Raw genomic sequence first — 22,261 nt, forward strand, 5'->3', positions numbered from 1 at the left:
TGTAAAGTCATACGTCTGGCGTAAAGTAATGCCCCATAAAGGAGGTGTAACTCAGCAGCATCTATGCAAAGGGCTGCACCAGGGAACACCAACGTATTTTACGTAGTTTACGTAGGACGTGAATATGACTAGGCGTAGGTTACGTTCACGCCGTAGGCAGTGATCCGACGTATCTTAGGCAGTTGTTCCGACGTGATTGTGAGCATGCGCACTGTGATGCGCCCACGGAACGGCGCATGCGCAGTTGGCGATACGTATCTGTCTGGTGCTCGGCCCATCATTTGCATGGGGTCACGCCTCATTAGCATGGCTCACACCCACTTTCACTTATGCCAACTTACGCCTGAGAAACCCAGCGCAGATTTGGGAGGAACTGCTTTGTGAATTCAGTGCTTGCCTTTCTGCGCTTCGTCGGCGTAGCATAAGGAGATACGCTACGGCGGCATAAATATGCACCAGTGTCTGTGAATCCGGGCCAATGTGTCTACTATTTATGGACTTTTTATTTTTTTATTGTCTTTACTAGTGATGGCGGTGATCAGTGATTTTTAGCAGGGTAGCGACATATCTGACACTAAGTGACACTTTTTGGGGACCAGTGGCCAGAACATATTGGCCCCATAAAGAATTTTTTTTTGTGTTATTCATATTCTCTGAAAAATGGCCAAGAAATCATAAATTCTGCTAGAACTTATGAGCACAACTTGTGTGTGTGTATATATATATATATATATATATATATATATATATATATATATATATATATATATATATATATATATATATATATATATATATATATATATATATATATAATACACACACACACAGTTGTGCTCATAAGTTTACATACCCTGGCAAAATGTATGATTTCTTGGCCATTTTTCAGAGAATATGAATAATAACAAAAACACTTTTCTTTTCACTCATGGTTAGTGTTTGGCTTAAGCCATTTATTATTAATCAACTGTGTTGACTATTTTTAAATCATAATTAAAACAGAAACTACCCAAATAACCCTGATCAAAAGTTGGCCATCCTCACCTGAGATCTGTTTGCTTGTAATTAGTGTGTGTGTATAAAAGGTCAATGTGTTTATGGACTCCTGACAGATCCTTGCATCTTTCATCCAGTGCTGCACTGACGTTTCTGGATTCTGAGTCATGGGGAAATCAAAAGAATTGTCAACGGATCTGAGGGAAAAGATATTTGAACTGTATAAAACAGGAAAAGGGATATAAAAATATATTTAAGGAATTGAGACTTCCAAGCAGTGTTCAAACTCTAATCAATAAGTGGAAATGAGGGGTTCTGTTGAAACTAAACCAGGGCCAGGTAGACCAATTAAAATTTCAGCCACAACTGCGAGGAAAATTGTTTGAGATGCAAAGAAAAACACACAAATAATTTCAGGTGAAATATAGGACTCTGGAAACAAGTGGTGTGTTTCAAGATTCACAATAAGGAGGTACTTGAAGAAAGATGGGCTGAATGGTCGAATCGCCAGAAGAAAGCCATTACTACATAAATGCCACAAAGTGTCCCACTTACAATAGGCCAAACAGCACAGAGACAAGCCTCAAACCTTCTGGCACAAAGTAATTTTGAGTGATGAGACCAAAATTGGGCTTTTTGGCCACAACCATAAACACTACATTTAGAGAGGAGTTAACAAGGCCTATGATGAAAGGTACATCATTCCTACTGTGAAACACAGGGGCGGATCACTAATGTTTTGGGGATGTGTGAGCTACAAAGGCACAGGAAATTTAGTCAAAATTGATGGCGAGATGAATGAAGTATGTTATCAAAATATACTGGAGGAACATTTGCATTTATCAGCCAGGAAGCTGCGCATGAGATGTATTTGGACATTCCAACATGACAATGATCCAAAAAAAATGGCCAAGTAAACCTGTCATTGGCTACAGCAGAATAAAGTGAAGGCTCTGGAGTGGCACTCTGAGGAGATCTCAAACGTGCAGTTCATGCAAGACAGCCCAAGAATTTACAGGAACTGGAGGCTTTTTGCTAAGAGGAATAGGCAGCTTTACCATCTGAGAAGAAAAAGAGCCTCATCCACAAACACCACAAAAGACTTCAAGCTGTCATTGATGTTAAAAGGGGGCAATACACGGTATTAAGAAATGGGGTAAACTTTTGATCAGGGTCATTTGGGTAGATTCTGTTGTCATTATGATTTAAAAAGAGTAAAACACAGTTGATTGATAATAAATGGCTTCAGTCAAAAACACTCTATCTATCTATCTATCTATCTATCTATCTATCTATCTATCTATCTATCTATCTATCTATCTATCTATCTATCTATCTATCTATCTATCTATCTATCTATCTATCTATCTATCACACTTTTGTGTTTGTCCCTATTTATCATGAGCTGAACTCAAAGATCTACGACTTTTTCTGAGATGGTTTCTGATACAAACTGTCAGAAACCATCTCAGGAAAGCTCATCTGCATGCTCGTCGTCCTCATCGGGGTCTTGACCTGATTGTAGTTCGTCGTCGTAACCAACTTGAGTGGGCAAATGCTCACATTCAATGCAAATGCTCACATTCAATGTTGTCTGGCACTTTGGAGAGGTGTTCTCTACACGGATAAATCCTGTTTTTCACTGTACAGGGCAGATGGCAGACAGCATGTATGGCGGTGTGTGGGTGAGTGGTTTGCTGATGACAATGTTGTGGATTGAGTGGCCCGTGGTGGCAGTGAGGTTTTGGTATGGGAGGCGTATGGTATGGACAGGTGTACGCTATGGACAACGAACACAGGTGCATTTTATTGATGGCATTTTTTTTTTTAATACACTTTATTTTTATTTTTATCTTTTCTAATTTCATACATAAATATGCCTATTCGGCATCCATTACAATTCAGATGACATACATTATACAACATTTTTATATACCTATGAGAATCCAATGTACATCACTATATTTCTATATCCCCCCCCCCCTGTCCTCTGCTCTCTACATAGATAGTCTATCCAACACCAGTTTTGGTGGTGCGACCCTCACGTCTCTCAACCAGGAATACCAAATCTCCTCAAATTTGTCCTCTACTTTCCTTCGTTTGTTGATGGCATTTTGAATGCATAGAGATACTGTGATGTGATCCTGAGGCCCATTGTTGTGCCATTCATCCATGACCATCACCTTATGTTGCAGCATGATAATGCATGGCCCCATGTTGCAAGGATCTGTACACAATTCCTGGAAGCTAAAAACATCCCAGTTCTTGCGTGAACAGCATACTCACTGGACATGTCACCCATTGAGCATTTTTGGGATGCTCTGGACCAGCGTATATGACAGTGTGTTTCAGTTCCTGCCAGTATCCAGCATTTTCACACAGCCATTGAAGAAGAATGGACCAACATTCCACAAGCCACAATCAACAACCTGATCAACTCTATACAAAGAAGATGTGCTGCACTACATAAGGCAAATGGTGGTCACACCAGATACTGACTGGTTTTAGAACCCCCCCCCCACTCCCTAATACAGTAAAACTGCACATTTTTGTGTGGCCATTTATTGTGGCCAGCCTGAGGCACACCTGTGTGTGCAATAATCATGCTTTCTAATCAGCATCTTGATATGCCACACCTGTGAGGTGGATGGATTATTTTAGCAAAGGAGAAGCGCTCACTAACACAGATTAAGCCCTGGTTCACACTGCTACGTTTTGACATGTGATTTGATGTAAAATCGGCGGTATTTGCCGTCATTGACACCGTCCTAATCGGTGCGATGCCACATCTGCGCGCTGCACCGATTTCTCTGTAATCGCGGCCAAAATCAGGACCGCCAGCTGGAGTGAAATCATGCGAGTTCAGCTGAACTTGCACGGCTTCATTCCCGCAGCCCAGTGTGAACGTGGGCTAAGACAGATTTGTGAACAATATTTGAGAGAAAAAAGTATTTTGTGTACATAGAAAAAGTCTTAGACCTTTGGGTTCAACTCATGATAAATAGGGGCAAACACAAAAGTGTTGCGTTTATAATTTTACTCAGTGTGTGTGTGTGTATATATACAGTATATATATACATTTTTTTTTGGTATTAAGGCCCCTTTCACACTTGTGCGACTTGTCATGTGAGTTGTACCCCATGATTTTCAATGAGTACCATCCATATCTGTGACTTCAAAGTAGTCCATGCACTACTTTGTCCGACTTTGAGGTCCATACACCTCAATATTACACAGGCATTGCTTCAAGTTGCAGCAAAATTGCGGCAAAATTGCAGCAAAATTTGTGGCAACATGTTGTGACATTCAGGTTGCGCAAATGTGAACGGGGCCTTTTATGAAATATTTTGTATTTTTTTTGTATACGTTGACATGTTTTGTTTTGCATACTTGCAGAATTACAAGTGGCACTAATATTGCTTTGATTGACAGCTTTTGCAAATCACCATCATTAGCTTTGCTAATAAGGGAAAAATGTATGGATTTTTCTTTTGGGTATCTTTACCTCAATGTTTGGAGTGATTGAAAATACAGGTCTTAGGCTCAGTTCACAATAGTGCGATGCAGGAACCCTGTGAATCCACTGTGGGTTCCTGCATTGTACCTGACTTGCAGTCAGTTCACACTGCCCTATGTGAACCACTGGGAGTGCCAATACAAAGTTAATGACACCCCCAGATCGGTTTGCATATCACAGTGAACTGTGAACACCCGATTCTGGTGCGGATCAAAAAAAGGGTCCTGCACGAGTTTGGTCCAAATGCTAATCTGTATGGCTGAATTTGCATTGCATAGGCATTTCATGTGATTTGCACAGCAGTGCGAATCACATGCGATGTCTGACATCGCATTAATGTGAACCGAACCTTAGGGCTGTTTCACACCAGAACATAGTGCAAAAAAGTCACACTGCGTTCAAAGCACTGCCCTTGCCATCTGCATTCATATTCTAGTGTAAAATACATTGAGATGTACTTTTTTGAACACTTCACAAACAGCATCATGGTACTTGTAGGAGAGAAGAAGTGAACACACCCACTGTCCTACTTTGGATCCCACTTTGCCCCACGACATGTAGCTGACATGCGTCAGACTTTCAATGAACAGGGATCTGACTTGGATCCCCGCCAATACCAAACACTGTGCTTGGTATGAATATTGAGGGAGAACTCCCCTGCCCCAAAGCACTAACCCCTCATGTTGAGGGCAAGCGGCCTGGTATGGTTCAGGAGGGGGGGGGCTCGCTTATCCCCACCCCCTTTCCTGGCTGGCTGGGCTGCGTGTTCGGATAAGGGTCTGGTATGGATTTTGGGGGGATAGCCACGCCGGTTTTTCAGCGTAGGGGTTCCCCTTTAAATCCATACCAGACCCAAGGCCCTGGTATGCTCTTGGAGGGGGGAACCCATGCCCTTTTTTATTTTATTTTTTTGCGTGGAGTTCCCCCTCTCATCAGAGCATGCCAAAATCGGAGCATGCAAGACGGCGTTCCGACTTTGATCCGACTTCAATAATATTCAATGGGTTGAAGTAGGATCAAAGCCGGACCAAAGTAGTAAAGGGAGCATTTTTAAAGTCGGTCCAACTTGTGTCGGACTAGTTAAGACGGCATGCGACATGAGCTTCCATGGTCCAGGACATTTGTCGCACCAGTGTGAACCCGGCCTAAAGCAAACCTTTACAACTAAACTAAAACAGCTGAGAAAAAATTAAAGTTTTATAAGGGCAAAAGGAGAATTAGACTGAAAACTTTACTTGGTGAATCCAATACGCCAAGATATATCCCTGAAAACTGCAGACCAGAAAATAAAGACCAGCCTAACATCAATAGTCCACAAGCTCTTGGAGGGGATAATAAGGGACTGTATACAACATTTCAGTAAAGGAAACTGTATCATTAGCAGTAATCAGCATGGATTCACAAAGAATCGTTCTTGCCAGACCTATCTATTAACCTTCTATGAAGAAGTAAGCTGCCAACTAAAGGAAGGCCCATAGACGTGGTGTATCTGGATTTTGCAAAGGCATTCGATACAGTTCCCCACAAACACTTACTGTACAAAGTAAAGTCCGTTGCCATGGACCAAAGGGTGGGTACATGGATTGAAAACTGGCTACAAGGACAGGGTCCAAAGGGTGGTGATAAATGGAGAATACTCGGAATGGTCTGATGTGGAAAGTGGGGTCCCTCAGGGTTCTGTCCTGGGACCTATCCTATTTAATTTATTCATAAATGATCTAGAGGATGGGATAAACAGCTCAATCTCAGTATTTGCAGACAATACAAAACTAAGCAGGGCAATAACTTCTGAACAGGATGTGGAAACCTTGCAAGAATATCTAAACTAATTAATGGAGTGGCCAACTACATGGTAAATGAGGTTTAATGTAGAAAGGTGTAAGTAATGTATTTGGGTGCTAACAGTATGAATGCAATTTACTTGCTCGGGGGAGAACATCTGGGGGAATCTATGATTGAAAAGGACCTGGGAGTCCTAGTAGATGACAGGCTCAGCAATGGCATGCAATGCCAAGCTGCTGAAAGCAAAGATGACAGAATATTAGCATGCATTAAAAAGGGGATTCACTCCAAAGATAAAATGATAATTCTCCCACTCTACAAGACCATGGTCCGGCTGCACCTGAGGTATGCCTTTCAGTTCTGGGCACCAGTCCTCAGGAGGGATGTGCTGGAACTGGAGAGAGTCCAGAGAAGGGCAACAAAGCTAATTAAGGGACTGGAGGATCTCAGCTATGGGGAAAGACTACAAGCATTGAAGTTATTCTCACTGGAGAGGAGACGCTTGAGAATATGATATTAATGTACAATACTATACTGGTGACCCTAGCATAGGGAAAAAACTTTTCATTGAAAGGGAATTTAAAAAGCAACACGGCCATTCACTAAAATTAAAAGAGAAGAGGTTTAGATTCCACCCGCAATTTTTTTTTTAAGTCGGCAGCTACAAACACTGTAGTTGCTGACTTTTAATAGGGCACTTACCTATCCTAGGCGCCCGCGATGTCATCCCCCCCCCCCTCGAGGCCGACCCCTCGATTGTGGAGGGTCCCAGGGCCGCCATACTCAGTAAGTGAAACAGACAGTGAAGCCTTGCGGCTTCACTGCCCGTTTCCTATTGTTAATGAGCAAGTCTCGTGCTGATTTGTGGGATACATGCAGTTCCCAGAAGGCAGCGTGCCACATTCCCCAGAAGATACCGCAAAGGAGGACGAGGAAGAAAACCTGACACGGTGGATGAAGAGGCAGATTAGCTAGTTCCGCATAGAAACCGCCCTTTCTGGTGAGTACATTTTTTTCATTTCTTTACTGTAAGAGCGGTAAGGATGTGGAATTCTCTTCCACAAGCAGTGGTATCAGCAGGGAGCATTGATAATTTTAAAAACTATTAGAAGGGTACCTTAAAGACCACAACATACAGGGCTATACAATGTACTATTAACATATAAGCACACACACAGGTTGGACTGGATGGACTTGTGTCTATTTTTCAACCTCATCAACTATGTAACTATGTAACGTTCAGCTTTGTTTTAAGAGGGTTGCAAGAGGCTGATATCAGGCAAAATGTAGGAACTTACTTTGCTTGTATTTAAAACATACAATTAATGATGTTTTAATGATTACAGAGCCACATAACTTTTTGTCTTTTATATCTACCCTCAGCTCAGCTTTAAAAATAATTGTCATTGCCCTGGGAAGTACAGTATGAATACCAATGTGAAGTGATGAATATGTATTAAAGATGAAGAGCAGTTCTGCCATAATTTGCTGGGTTTCAGTGTCCTTTAATAAATGCTGGATATCGGAATGGAATGGATTGTTGCAAGATTGGGACATGGGACATGATTTGTAGAACAAGAATTATCCGGAAAAGTAAATTTGGTAGATGAGAGTGAGGATGACATAGCAGATTTTATAAATGGAGCTAGTGCTGTAAATGATAATTTTACTTATAGTCTGAAATATTTGTTAAATAATAAAAACCCCACCCCAGCCAAAAAGTTTATTCAGGTTTAACCTTTTTGTTGCTACAGTCATCTTTGCATTTTTTTTGCACATTTAAAAAATAATTTTAGGTTTTGAATATTAGTTAAAACTCCCAACCATTTTACACAGCATTTTCTGAAAGCAGACACTCTGGAGAATAAAGATTTGCTAGTTTCAATTCTTTTACAGTGGGGATCGAAAGTTTGGGCACCACAGGTAAACATGTGTATTAATGTGCATAACGAAGCCAAGGAAAGATGGAAAAATCTCCAAAAGGCATCAAATTACAGATTAGACATTCTTATATGTCAAAAAAAGTTAGATTTTATTTCCATCATTTACACTTTCAAAATTACAGAAAACAAAAAAATGGCATCTGCAAAAGTTTGGGCACCCTGCAGAGTTAATATCTTGTACTGCCCCCTTTGGCAAGTATCACAGTTTGTAAACGCTTTTTGTAGCTAGCCAAGAGTCTTTCAATTCTTGTTTGAGGTATCTTTGCCCATTCTTCCTTACAAAAGTCTTCCAGTTCTTTGAGATCTCTGGGCTGTCTGTCACGTCTGCTCTTTTAAGATTTTCAATTATATTAAGGTCAGGAGATTGTGATGGCCATGGCAGAACCTTCAGTTTACGCCTCTTGATGTAATCCCCCGTGGATTTTGAGGTGTGTTTAGGATCACTATCCATTTGTAGAAGCCATCCTCTCTTTAACTTCAGCTTTTTCACAGATGGCATCAAGTTACCATCCAAAATTTTCTGAAATTTTATTGAATCCATTTTTCCTTCTACTCGTGAAATGTTCCCTGTGCCACTGGCTGCAATACAACCCCAAAGCATGGTTGATCCACCCCCATGCTTAACAGTTGGACAGAGGTTCTTTTCATTAAATTCTGTGCCCTTTCTTCTCCAAACGTACCTTTGCTCATTCCGGCCATAAAGTTCTATTATAATTTCATTTGTCCACAGAACTTGTTTCCAAAATGCATCAGGCTTGTCTATATGTTCATTTGCAAAGTTCAAATGCTGATTTTTGTGGTGAGGATGTAGAAGAGGTTTTCTTCTGATGACTCTTCCATGAAGACCATATTTGTACAAGTATCTCTTTATAGTGGAATAGTGTACCACAACTCCAGTTTCTGCCAGATCTTTCTGGAGGGATCGTGCAGTCAAATGTGGGTTTTGAATTGCTTTTCTCACAATCCTGCGAGCTGTTCTGTCTGATATTTTTCTTGGTCTTCCAGATCTTGCTTTAACTTCCACTGTTCCTGATGACTACCATTTCTTAATTACATTCTGAACAGAGGATATTGACATCTGAAAACGCTTTTCTATCTTCTTATAGCCTTCTCCAGCTTTGCCAGCGTCAACTATTTTCAGTTTCAGTTTTCTAGACAACTGCTTAGAAGAACCCATAGTGCTGATTGTTGGGGCAAGGTCAGATGAGTCTGGGCATTTAAAACCTTTTAGATTGACATCACCTGGTCTTCCCAGACGATGATTGAGAACAATCCATGACACTGGCAGGTCTCAGCTTTGCAAAGGGGGCAGTGCATGCTATAAATTCTGCAGGGTGCCCAAACTTTTGCAGATGTAATTTTTGTGACATATTATAAGACTGTCTAATCTGTAATTTGATGCATTTTGGAGAATTTTCCATCTTTCCTTGGCTTCGTTATGCACATTAATACACATTTTTACCTGGGGTGCCCAAACTTTCGATCCCCACTGTAATGTAATAATGTCACTGGTCACCAAAAAGTGTCATTTGGGGTCAGATTTGTCTTCCGCAATGTCGCAGTCCCGCTAAAAATCGCAGATCACTGCCATTACCAGTAAAAACAATACAAATAAATAAAAGTCCCTAAATCTATCCCATAGTTTGTAGACATGATAACTTTTGTGCAAACTAATCATTATACGCATATTGCAATTTTCTTTTACCAAAACTATGTAGAAGAATATATATTGGCCTAAACTGATGAATAAATTCGTTTTTTTTTATATATATATTTTGTTTTGTTCAAAATTGTCAGTCTTTTTTTGTTTATAAAAACTGCATAGGTGATCTCTATTTGTGAGAAAAAAAGAATGTCAATTTTGTTTAGGTACAGTGTCGCATGACAACGCAATTGTCAGTTAAAGCGATGCAGTGCCATATCGCAAAAAATGGCCTGGTCATTAAGGGGGCAAATCCTTCCGGGGCTGAAGTAGTTTAAAACAAGAATATCTACCCTCCATATGACTAAATAAAGAGTAGATGTACCCTCTGGTTTAAAAAAAACAATAAATAGTAAAGTGTTAATTCATTATCAATCACATTGTACACTGATGTAAATAAACGTCAATCCCACTGACAAATCACATTCAATGTATGATCATCCTCTACTGGTTGACCCTTACTGCAACAGTCAACTTGCCGACCAGCTGCTGAATGTCAACAAGTCAGCCGGTGTTACTGCCTGACGTCATTGACTAAACAAGATATTGATGATATTTAGTAACTGATTTCACCTAGTGTGCCTGCTGGCTTGTTTAAAATCTAAAACAACCAGTAGGCAATGGAATCTTTGGTCACTAGGATTCTGGTGGCTACATGTATCCAATAACACTGTGTGGCCACTTGTGTCCTAGCAACCAATGCCACCTTCAGCTTGCACAGTGGGAAGTTATAATTCATGAACATTGAAACATTGTTTTTCAGCATGTCCAAAAAACGAAGTTTTTCCAACTTCATCATAAAAAACGATGTTGCCCACGCACCATCGTTTTTGAAAAATGATGAACAAAGCGCGGTGACATACAACACGTACAACGGCACTCTAAAGGGGAGGTTCTATTCGCCTTTGGGCTGCTTTTAGCTGATTCCTTGTTAGTAAAAGACGATTCGCGCTTTTTTGTCTGTTACAGCGTGATGAATGTGCTTACTCCATTATGAACGGTAGTTTTACCTGAACGAGCGCTCCCATCTCATAACTTGCTTCTGGGCATGCGCTGGTTTAAAACGTTGTTTTTGCCCATACACGATCATTTTTACAACCCGAAAAACAACATTTTTTAAAACGACGTTAAAAAATGCAGTATGTTCAAATTTTTTTTTTGTCGTCTTTCAGAAGCCGAAAAATGATGTGAAGCCCACACACGATCATTTTAAATTACCTTTTTAAAAACGTTGTTTTTTTTCATGCCGAAAAATGATCGTGTGTACGCGGCATTCAAATTTTTTTTTGTCGTCTTTCAGAAGCCGAAAAATGATGTGAAGCCCACACACGATCATTTTAAATGACGTTTTTTAAAACGTTGTTATTTTTCATGCCGAAAAATGATTGTGTGTACGCGGCATAAGAGTATGGAGTTCAGCATGAAATCCAATCTTATACCTACTTGTTACCAATGTATTATTGTAATGGCTATATTTAAAAAATAATAATAATCAAAATTGTCCCCTAGTAAACTAAGTTAAGATCTTTGGCCCAGATTCACGTAGGAGATACGACGCCGTCGTATCTCTGAGTCTGAGGCGTCGTATCTTGGCGCCTGATTCAAAGAATCAGATACGCCAGAATTTGTCTAAGATACGACCAGCGGAAGTCGCCTACGCCGTCGTATCTTAACTGCATATTTACGCTGGCCGCTAGGGGCATGTAAATCAGCTAGATACGCCAATTCACGAACGTACGCCCGGCCGTCGCAGAACAGATACGCCGTTTACATTAGGCTTTTTCCTGCGTAAAGTTACCCCTGCTATATGAGGCACAGCCAATGTTAAGTATGGACGTCGGGCCAGCGTCAAATTTTCCGTCGATTACGTCGTTTGCGTAAGTCGTTTGCGAATAGGGCTGTGCGTCATTTACGTTCACGTCGAAAGCATTGGCTTTTTGCGGGTTAATTTGGAGCATGCGCACTGGGATACTTTCATGGACGGCGCATGCGTCAAAAAGCGTCATTTACGTGGGGTCACAATAAATTAACATAAAACACGCCCACATGTTCCACATTTGAATTAGGCGGGCTTACGCCGGCCTATTTACGCTACCCCGCCGCAACTTTGCTTTGTGAATACTGCACTTGCCTGTCAAAGTTGCGGAGGCGTAACGTAAATAGGATACGTTTCGCCCGCTCACAAATACGCGCTTTAAACTTAAACCATAGACATCTAACTAGACATGTGTAATTCGGTTTGATCCAAATTTTAATTATTGGTTGAACTACTACTATAGATGGACTTGTGTCTATTTTCAACCAGACTAACTATGTAAATTCAGATAAATATTTGGTTATTTAGAGATACCGATGTATCCAAATCTTCGAATGACAATAGCAAAAAAATTATTTCAAATTCGTTAAATTTAATTTAGTTTACTAAATGCATTAAGTTCCATTTAAATTACTAATTTGATTTATTAATTTCTTAATTCATTTAGATTTGTTTACTAATTTTCTAACAAATTCAACATTTTCACAAAAATTCTAATTTGTATAGATCAAAAAATTATTGACTGATCCAAATTCTTTGTGATGAATAGCTGATTGTTAAATAGCAGGCCAGAAATTCTGCCGCCATGTCCTTGACTCATCAGCTGACCAATACCTCATCAACTGTCTGCAGGTTTGAAATGTTTAAAATGTAAACAAAAGAATCAATCGTTTTTTGACAAATCAGATTTCACGATTTTGCGAAAATGTGGAATTTGTTAGAAAAGAAATAAACAAAACAAAATGAATTCCCAAAACGAATAAAGAAAATTAGTAACATAATGAGTCTATCTGAAATGGTCTAATATAGACAGAAAACTTGGTAAGACCCTCCATTTAGAAAGTAGTGATTGGTTCATACTATGAAAAATTGTTAGTGGTGTGCCCCAATGTTCATTTTTGGGGCAATAACTGTTTATAAATGCTGTAGAGGTTGGGATTAAAAAAATAAAAATGTTTAAGTTTTCAGATAACACAAAGCTATGTAGGAGAATAAAGTCTGATGTCTCTGACTTGCAAGCAGACCAGGATATACTGTTTGATTTGGCAACTATGTGGCAAATAAGGGGTTAATTGTAATAAATGTAAAGTTATGCATCCGGGGGGCTAAAACATGCGTGTATCATATAATCTAGGGGGAGTACAACTGACAGAATCAATGATGGAGAAGAATCTCTGTGTTCTGGTAGATCACAGACTTTTTAACAGCATGCAATGCCAATTATCAGCTTCTACAACAAGTAAGATAATTTCTTTAAAAAAAAGGAAGGGACTCTAGAGAGGGAGGCATAATCTTGCCCCTGTACAAAGCACCCGTAAGACCTTATTTAAAAAATATATACAGTTCAGTTTTTGGTACCTGTTCTCAAAAAGGTTGTTGTTGCAGAACTGACACAAGTCCATGGAAGGGCAATTACATTTTTAAGGGGCATGGAAGACCTCAGCCATGTGCTAAACTAAAAAACAAGTAAAAATACATTCACAGGGACATGTGTTAGAACAGCACCAAGAACTGTATATACACTATGGGGCTGATTTATTAACACTGGATAGTGAAAAATCTGGTTCAGCTCTGCATAGAAACCAATCAGCTCCCAGGTTTACTTGTTTAGTTAGAAGCTGATTGGCTACCATGCACAGCTGCACAAGATTTTGCACTTTCCAGTTTTAGTAAATCAACCCCTATGTGATAAAGTTTTTTTTTCATATTTAAATATTCTTTATTGTTTTCTTCCATATAAAAAATCAATTTAGAATACATACATCTTTATCCAAAAAAGAAACACATTACATAATTTTTAGAGTGCACATTATTCCCATAATCCACCCTCCCCTCCCCCTTACCCCCCTATCATCTTATTTGTACCTCACACACAACCTCTATCCCTACTACAATGCAAACTTTTTCTTCCAGGTAAAGTTATCCACTTTATCTATAAAGTGCAGCTCTCTCTCTCTCAATACTCTCTCTCTCTCATCTGGCTAATCTCCCCCTTCTGATCCAGATTCTTCTCCCCTCTCTAGGGTGGACACCCCATTTTACTCAACCAGGCCTCCCACAGTGTTTTAAATTTTAAAAAATTTCCACGCCTGATTAGGACTACTTTTTCCTTCCATACTGTACTATTTATCACATTGACCCATTCTGCTGCTGTAGGCGCTTTCTGTGCTTGCCAGTTTTGTGCTATCAATTTCCTAGCCTGGAACAGACACCTTATAACCGCTACTGTGATGCCCCTTTTCTCATGTCTCTCCTCTTTACAATCCAATAGGCATACCCTGGGCTCCGGTTCCAGGGCAGTCCCAAAGGTTGTATTTATAATATCTAATACCCTAACCCAGTATCTATGCATTTTTGGGCATTTCCACATCATGTGTATAAGGTCTCCTGTGCTTTGACACCTAGGGCATTTGTCATCCGGTTTCCTTCCAAAATATAGATATAGCCTTTTTGGGGTGTAATAAACTCTGTGAACTAAAAATAAATTAGATACTCTTTGTGACGGGGCGAGTGACACCGATATCCCCAGCTCCAGTATCTGTGCCCATTGTTCATTTGTTATGGGGCCTACATTCTCCTCCCACCTTTGTTTATTTTTTTCCGATCTCCCTCCCCCTATGGACCCATCATTCATCTGCTCATATAATTATGAAATAAGACCTTTGGAAGTCCCTGTTTTAAGTAACCTTTGAAGGTGGGGAATTTTTTGCCATCTCACCGGATGCACCTTGAATTGGGCTTGAAGGGCGTGTCTCATCTGCACGTAAGTATAGAACAAAGCATTTGGAATAGCATACTCTGTACTTAATTCTGAAAAGGATTTCAATGTATTACCTACATATAGTTGCTCCAATCTAGTTATACCTAACTTTTCCCATTCTTTTAATTTCCCCATAGCTGAGATTTCCTGCAGATATTTATTTTCCCAGAGTGGGGAATATTCTGTTAGCCCTTTATACCCTAAAGCTAATTTTCCTGCCTGCCATATTCTTACAACCATCCTTAATGTTGAATTCTTAGCAGGGAAGGAATCGGCCTCCAGGGTTTCTATAATAGAATTATGTGGGAACCCCATTAACATCATTTTCCCACTGACACTCCCCGCTCCTTCTATAATGCATCCCCCCAGATGCTGTAATTGCGCTGCTAAAAAATAGCTATAATGGTGTGGGACGGCCAGACCTCCCTTATTTGTTGGTAATTGTAATGTTTGGAGACTGATTCTCGCCTTTCCCTTCTACCAAATGAATTCCCTAAAGAGGGTCTCTGTCTTTTTAAACCATGCTTTATCTATCCATACTGGAGAGTTATGGAGCACGTCGAGCAGTTGTGGCATCCAAATCATCTCAATGAGATTTCTGGTTCCGGCCACCGATAGAGGAAGTCGACCCCAAATATCAGCTTTACGCTTAAACTTGGCTAAAAGTGGCTCTAAGTTGTTACCCTATGTATTGCTCTGGGTCTCGTGTTACCACTATCCCCAGATAATCCATTTTCTCCCCTATTTTTAATTGGGGGATTCCTGCCCGACCAGCGTTGCCTGCTGGGTCCACCGGCAAGAGTATCGACTTTTCCTAGTTTATCACCAGGCCCGAGAGTCGTCCAAATGCCTCTACTGTTTGTACTGACGTTTTTAAAGATGTTGTAGAGTCCCCTAAGAAGATAAAGTGCAGTTTTTTCCTCTCCTACCTTTCTCTGAAATCCTTGTATGCCCTGTGTAGTTCTAATTGCAATTGCCAATGGCTCTATTGCCAGAGCAAAAAGGAGGGGGGACAGAGGGCATCCCTGCCTTGTCCCCCTTTCTAGCCTAAACAACTGAATATTCGTTATTGATTTTTATTTTTGCACTTGGGGAATTATAAAGTATTTTTACCCACCTAATGAAAACGGGGCTAAACCCAAATTTCTCCAAAACATGCAAAAGATAATCCCACTCTAGGCTATTAAAAGCCTTAGTGGCATCCAGGGATAAGATGGATCTATCCCCTGTGTTCTCAGTTGGCGTCTGTAAATTCAGATACAGCCTTCTGATGTTAGTACTAGTAGATCTATTCGGGATGAATCCAGACTGATCCGGATGTATAAGTTTCTGAATGTATTTATTTATCCTGGACGCCAACACCCTAGCTAGTATTTTAACATCTGAGCATAACAATGATATCGGTCTATAGGATGATGTATCTAATTGATCCTTTCCTTCTTTCTGAAGCACTATTATAGTGGCTTCTGACATCGAGGGAGGCAGCCTCCCCCCTTCTATCGCCCAGTTCAGCACCTGTAACAGTTCCGGGAGCAACACCTTACCATATTGTTTATAAATCTCTGCTGGTAGGCCGTCTGGTCCTGGGGATTTTTGATTAGACATCCCCTTTACTGCCTGTTGCAGTTTCTCTAACATAATTGGGGCTTCTATAACACTTCTATCCTCCTCTGTTAAAACTGGCAATTCCATTCCTCTTAGAAACTCATCCATTTTGTAACATTTTATCCCCTCTTTTTGATATATATAGATCTTGATAATATAATACAAATGTATCCAATATTATGGATGTTTGAGAGCATATCCCACCCCCCAACTTCCTAACTGCAGGGATATTAGTGGGGGCCGAATTGGTTTTAGCTAGAAGGGCCAATGTGTGGCCTACACTCTCCCCCTCCGCAAACAGGGGCAAGACAGACAGATAACAAGCCCTTAATACCAGAAAAGGAAAGAAAGATCAAGAAAGAAGCCAAAGGAGAAACCACAGTCCCTTGCCTTCTAACTAATCTCCTCCATCTTTGCCCTTGATCAATCAAAAAATTACCTCTTTTAAATGTGCATTTCAGAAAAATATATAAGTGACTCCCAAGTTCCTTGGGCTCGAACTTCCCATTCTCTTGTGCTTGAAATGTGATATTCGTGTTTTATACAACTTTATCCCTCCCTCCCACCCCTTACACCCACCCCCATCCCCCTCCCTCCTCTCTTCCCTTGCCTTTTAAATCATAAAAATTAGCACATTCGTTTTCACCTTTACAACCCTTATTAAGTTAGTTGCCTTAGTAAAGCTAAAAAAAAAAAAAAGGAAAAACTCAGAAATAAAAAAAGGGGAAAAAAAGGAACTTTAAACCTAAAAAAAATGGTACAAAACAATGGGAAAAGAGAGGAAAAAATAAATAAAAAAATAAGTTGAATCCCTCCCTTCCCTCCCCTAATATCCCACCCCTCCCCTTCCCTCCAAGGAAAGAGAGGAAAAAATGCAAAAAAAAAAGGGGAAATTAGCGGACGACAGAAGGGAGGAGCCCAAACATCCTTTTTTAAAATTTAACCCTTAACCATTCCTCTCCATGGTATGCAGACAGTCAGTCAGTCCATAGTCTGTAATTGTGCTTTGTTCTCTTCCAGCCACTGTGCTACTTTTCCTGGTGAATCAAAAAACTGGGGCCCCTCTGCAGTTATTATCCGTAGACGTGCTGGGTACAATAATGCATATGTGATGTTATACTTTAAAAGGCTACATTTCATTGGTGCAAACTCAAATCTACGTTTACTTAATTCTGGAGAAAAATCTGGATAGAGCGAAATTCTTGATCCATTATAAAGAATTTCCCCCTTCTCTCTTGCTTTTTGCAAAGCTGTTACCTTGTCATTGTAATTAAGAATTTTCAAGAGTAGGGGCCGAGGATGCCCATCCTTCAGATGGACTCTGAATGGAACTTTATGGGCCCTTTCTATCGCAAAAGAGCGGCGAAAAGCATTTTCCCCAAAAATATCTCTAAACCAGTTCTCCAGAAAACCTATGGGGTAAGTGCCCTCGCTCCATTTCGGGAGACCTACTACCAAAATGTTATTTCTGCATAGCCTGTTCTCGATATCATCGAGTTTGAATGCCTGCCATCCCATTTGTTCCTTCGTTGCTTGCATCTGTTGTTTTAGTGGATACACCTCCTCTTCTACTTGGCTCACTCTCTCCTCCACTACTGTTACCCTTTGCACAGTTCTTTGCAATTCCTGACCCATTAACTTCAGTTCTTCCTTTATTTCTTTTATCTGGTCAGATAAACTATTCAATGACCCCTTGCATGCGTTCATGGCGCATAGTATTTATTTCAGTGTCAGCTCTCCCTCCCTCAATGAGTTGTCTGCCAAGCCTGCCACAGGGACTTCTGTAGGGATTTTTTGTAGATACAGTCGTGCTCCCTGGGGGTTCTCCCGTGGGGCCTTTTTTGCTTGTTGTTTTTGAGACCGATGCACCAAGTCCATAGCTTTTTCTATCCGCTGATGTCCCTGCTTGATTTTTTGCCTGTGCTTGCTGGTACTAAATACCTTTACCTGGCGAATTTGCCATGGTATGTGAAAACTGCTCCAATTTGGCTGCTGCTTTATCGTTTGCGGACCGCGTGGTTTCAGGCCCCCCGCTCTCCAAATTAGGCTGCCCTTTTTTTTTTTGCTGCTGTCATTCTCTGCCTTAAATTTGGATCCCTTCCTTCTCTTTGCCTATATCAGACTGTTTAATGAAACAGGGCGGCTTGGGAAGTAGAGCTTTAAGCTGGGCCAAGGTATGCAGGAGGGCCCACACAAGGGTAGTTCTGCTGGACGCAGGTCACAGCGAATCCCAACGGGTCACACTAACACACTTTAAAAAGTTCTGGTTTCCATAGCCTCTCTGAAAATAGACTTTAAGGGGCAGAACAAAGATGATTCCACTTAAACACAGGGCCAGGGTAGGTAAAAAAAAAACCTGATAGGTGCTTGTGTATCCAGATCATCGGTGAACCGATCCTCTCTCCACTCCACTCTCACTTCCTCCTTGCCTTGTAACTCCCGCAGCACCGCTCGAGATCTCGCAAGATTGTGAGATTACCGTGCGTCCCCCGGGACCGCAATAAACAGAGCTGCCGCTGATACACGCTACACCAGCCACCAGATTCGCTGCGCCCAGCGGGGCACACACAGAGAGGGACCGAACAGCACTGCAGCCACGGCGGCTAAGTAATATAGCAGTGTCTCCTCACAATGCCATTTTCTATGGGTGGGGATGGAGTGGCTGGAGATCACACAGGCATCCTCTACTCACTCACTCACGCATCAACATGCACTTTCCAGTTTTAGTAAATCAACCCCTATGTGATGAAGTTAGTATATTGCGCTTATCCTAAAATATCCGGAAAAAGTGGGCAGCCAACACAACAAAAGGATGTAATGTAATAAAATATATAAGTAAAGTGCAGCGCCAATGAGGCGCCCGCAGTAAAGCGAGTTCTAAATACTGTGCCAAAGGGGAGATAACACCCCTGAAGTAATATACTGTATACCTAATCAATGTGACTTATATATTTTTCTAAATATTTTATGTCCTTGTCATTGCCTGAAAAGTCCGCCCTGTCACTGCCCTGAGTAGTACCCTTCCTTCTAATCAATGTGACAACACACTGTGAAGTGATACTGTGAGTGTCCGGACAGAGACTTACATGTGAGTGAGTTCAAAAATATATATGTGAAGTTAATGAATAATTAAATGAATAAATATCCCTATAATACTCAAGGGTTATCATAAACAGTGAGCACACTCTAATGTAGTAGTGAATGACCCTATGGTGTTCAAGGGTTTAACCTTGGACAGTGAATACACTTCAAAGTGATAATAAGTGTCCGTAAGCTATAAAAAAATATGATAAGACGATCCCTGTGAGGTCAACGTGGAAGGTTCCCTTCCAAGATGCAATTCTCATGAACTCAAGAAAAAGAATGAAATACCCTTACCGGATGGAGTAGACCCACAAACACACCATACGGCGGTGGGTCCCCAATCCTTGTCGGAGATGTAAAGTCTGTGTACACAATGAATGTGGAAGGAATAAAACTGCAACTTTCAGGTCCACCACTACCTCTCTGGAATATCCCATGAAACACTTCTTTACCTGTGCCATGAAGCACATTGTCTATCTTATCAACTACCCTTGTGGAAAACAGTAAGTTGGTCTCACCATACGGACCTTTTCCATAAGGGTAGGTGAACATATTATCAGCATTAAGAAAGGTCGCACCAATCACACGGTGCCCAGGCACTACCTTGAGTGACATAATAAAAATTTAGAGGGTACTAGCTTCCAGATCATAGATAGATTTGTTCCCCATTGGAGAGGTGAACCGAACGTAAAAGGTGTATCCAAACTTGAAGTTTTTTGGATATACCAGCTCAAATGCTACGTACCTTATGGCCTTAATGTGGACTGGGACATTAATGCCTTCATTAACCAGTCCTGAAGCATGGAATAATTTAATTTTATTATATGTTTTTTTCTCTGTTTCTTGCTCAATATCATTTTGAATTTTGGGTTCATGTAATATCCTTCTTTTTATGACAAGTGTTGTCCCAATTGTTTGGATTGTTGATCATTCAGTAATATGAGATTATTTATGCACTGTATATTCTGTAGACAATTTTTATACATTTATATGGATTCGTTCATGAGACCCATCTCGTATTTAGATATTTCCCTATAGGGAACAATTTGTATGCATCCCTTATAACAGTGGTCATCAACCCTGTCCTGCAGGGCCCACTAACAGGCCATGTTTTATGTATTACCTTGGGGAGATGCAGTCTAGAATACTGCAATCACTGAGGAGCAAATGATATCAGCTGTGATGTATTTCAGTTATCTTGCAAACCTGGCCTGTTAGTGGGCCCTGCAGGACAAGGTTGATGACCACTGCCTTATAAGACCAGTGACCACTCGTGGATGTGCGGTTCGTTTTTCTGGTCCGCGCATTCAACTATGGGAGGTCTCTGATGTGAAGTGTTACGACATTGCCCTTCTCCCAATATTGAGATGTATGTCTTTTTAATTGGACATGTGGGCATGTCTGTCGTTCCTTAACACAGGGGTATGACCTGCAATGTGAGGTGGTGTCCTCCCCCAAGTCGTTTGTGACGTATGGTGGTGTCCGCCCCCTCAACGCTCTGAGATGATTGGTTGCGCTTCTGTGGAGCGCACGGTGGTGTCCGCCTCCTCACCGCTCCATGGTGATTGGCCGCTCTTCCGTATGCGTGAGGAGTGAACGCAGAACATGTGGAGCGCATGTTTTTGCGGTGCGCTCCACCGGCCTTTCCCTCACCATACACAGGATGGTGTGATATGGGGATTTGCGGGGCGCTTTCCGATGCGCACAAGATTAGGGCTCACAGCGATCCCAGTGAGGAATGTATCAGTCACATCAGGGGACAGATCTATTGCAACCACTTCTGGGTCTTGGAGCGCACGTTCCAGACGCAATTGCGGAAGTAGGAAGTAAGTTGAAACGCACGCTGACTCGCAGGCGTGCCAATGAGCGGGGTCTCACGTAAGTGCAATATTGGAGTGTATTTAAGCGCAGTGGGGATGGGGGTCCAGTGTATGCCCCTGTAGAAGTCTTTGCGGATGAAACCGGTCAGGTACACTGGTCCTATCCATCTCCATACTGCGCAACCTGTATGAATTTATGACATCTTTCATTTTATTGATTTTTGGTTTATGTGGATTTGGATGTGATTGTATTTGGATTTCAGTGTTTTAAATTTTAGAATTTTTACCATTAAATTTTAAAAAAATTTTACACTGTGAGGAGTTGCTCTCCCCATTTTTTCCTTTCTTTCTCCGTTTGGAGTTCCTCAGTCTAAATCATAGTTGAATCTGTCCATTGGAATTCGGATTGGAGTTGCGTATCTGGTGGCAGTCCTATCAAGTTGTTCATTGAAGAGATCAACGCCTAGCGCAAGCAGGAAGTTGGACCGTGATAGAGAACAGATCGGGCAATCGGCCTATTATGCATTTGGGACCCACCGCCGTATGGTGTGTTTGTGGGTCTACTCCATCCGGTAAGGGTATTTCATCCTTTTTCTTGAGTTCATGAGAATTGCAGGGCAACCCCTATGTGTCCAGCTCACCGCTCAGGCCATGTGGCAGCAGCACTTTAAAAGAGAAGTATAGCCAAAGCTCGCTTGGCTGTACTTCTCCTATGGATCGTAGAAGTGCAATTAGTTTTTCGTACATACGACCGTTATTCATGTCATGGAAAAAAACAACGTTTTTCTTAACGTAATTTCACTCAAGCCTGCCTTGCATACACACGTTCTTGAAAAAATAAATGCTCGAGCAAAGCACGGTGACGAACAACACGTACGACGGCACTATAAAGGGGAAGCTCCATTCGAATGGTGCCACCCTTTGGTCTGCTTATGCTATTTTCCCCGTCTCATAACTTGCTTCTGAGCAGGCGCATTTTTTCCCCCCTTGTTAAAGTGTACACACGACCATTTTTC

The sequence above is a fragment of the Rana temporaria genome, chromosome 8 (assembly GCF_905171775.1).
Source record: "Rana temporaria chromosome 8, aRanTem1.1, whole genome shotgun sequence".
Classification (NCBI taxonomy): Eukaryota; Metazoa; Chordata; class Amphibia; order Anura; family Ranidae; genus Rana; species Rana temporaria.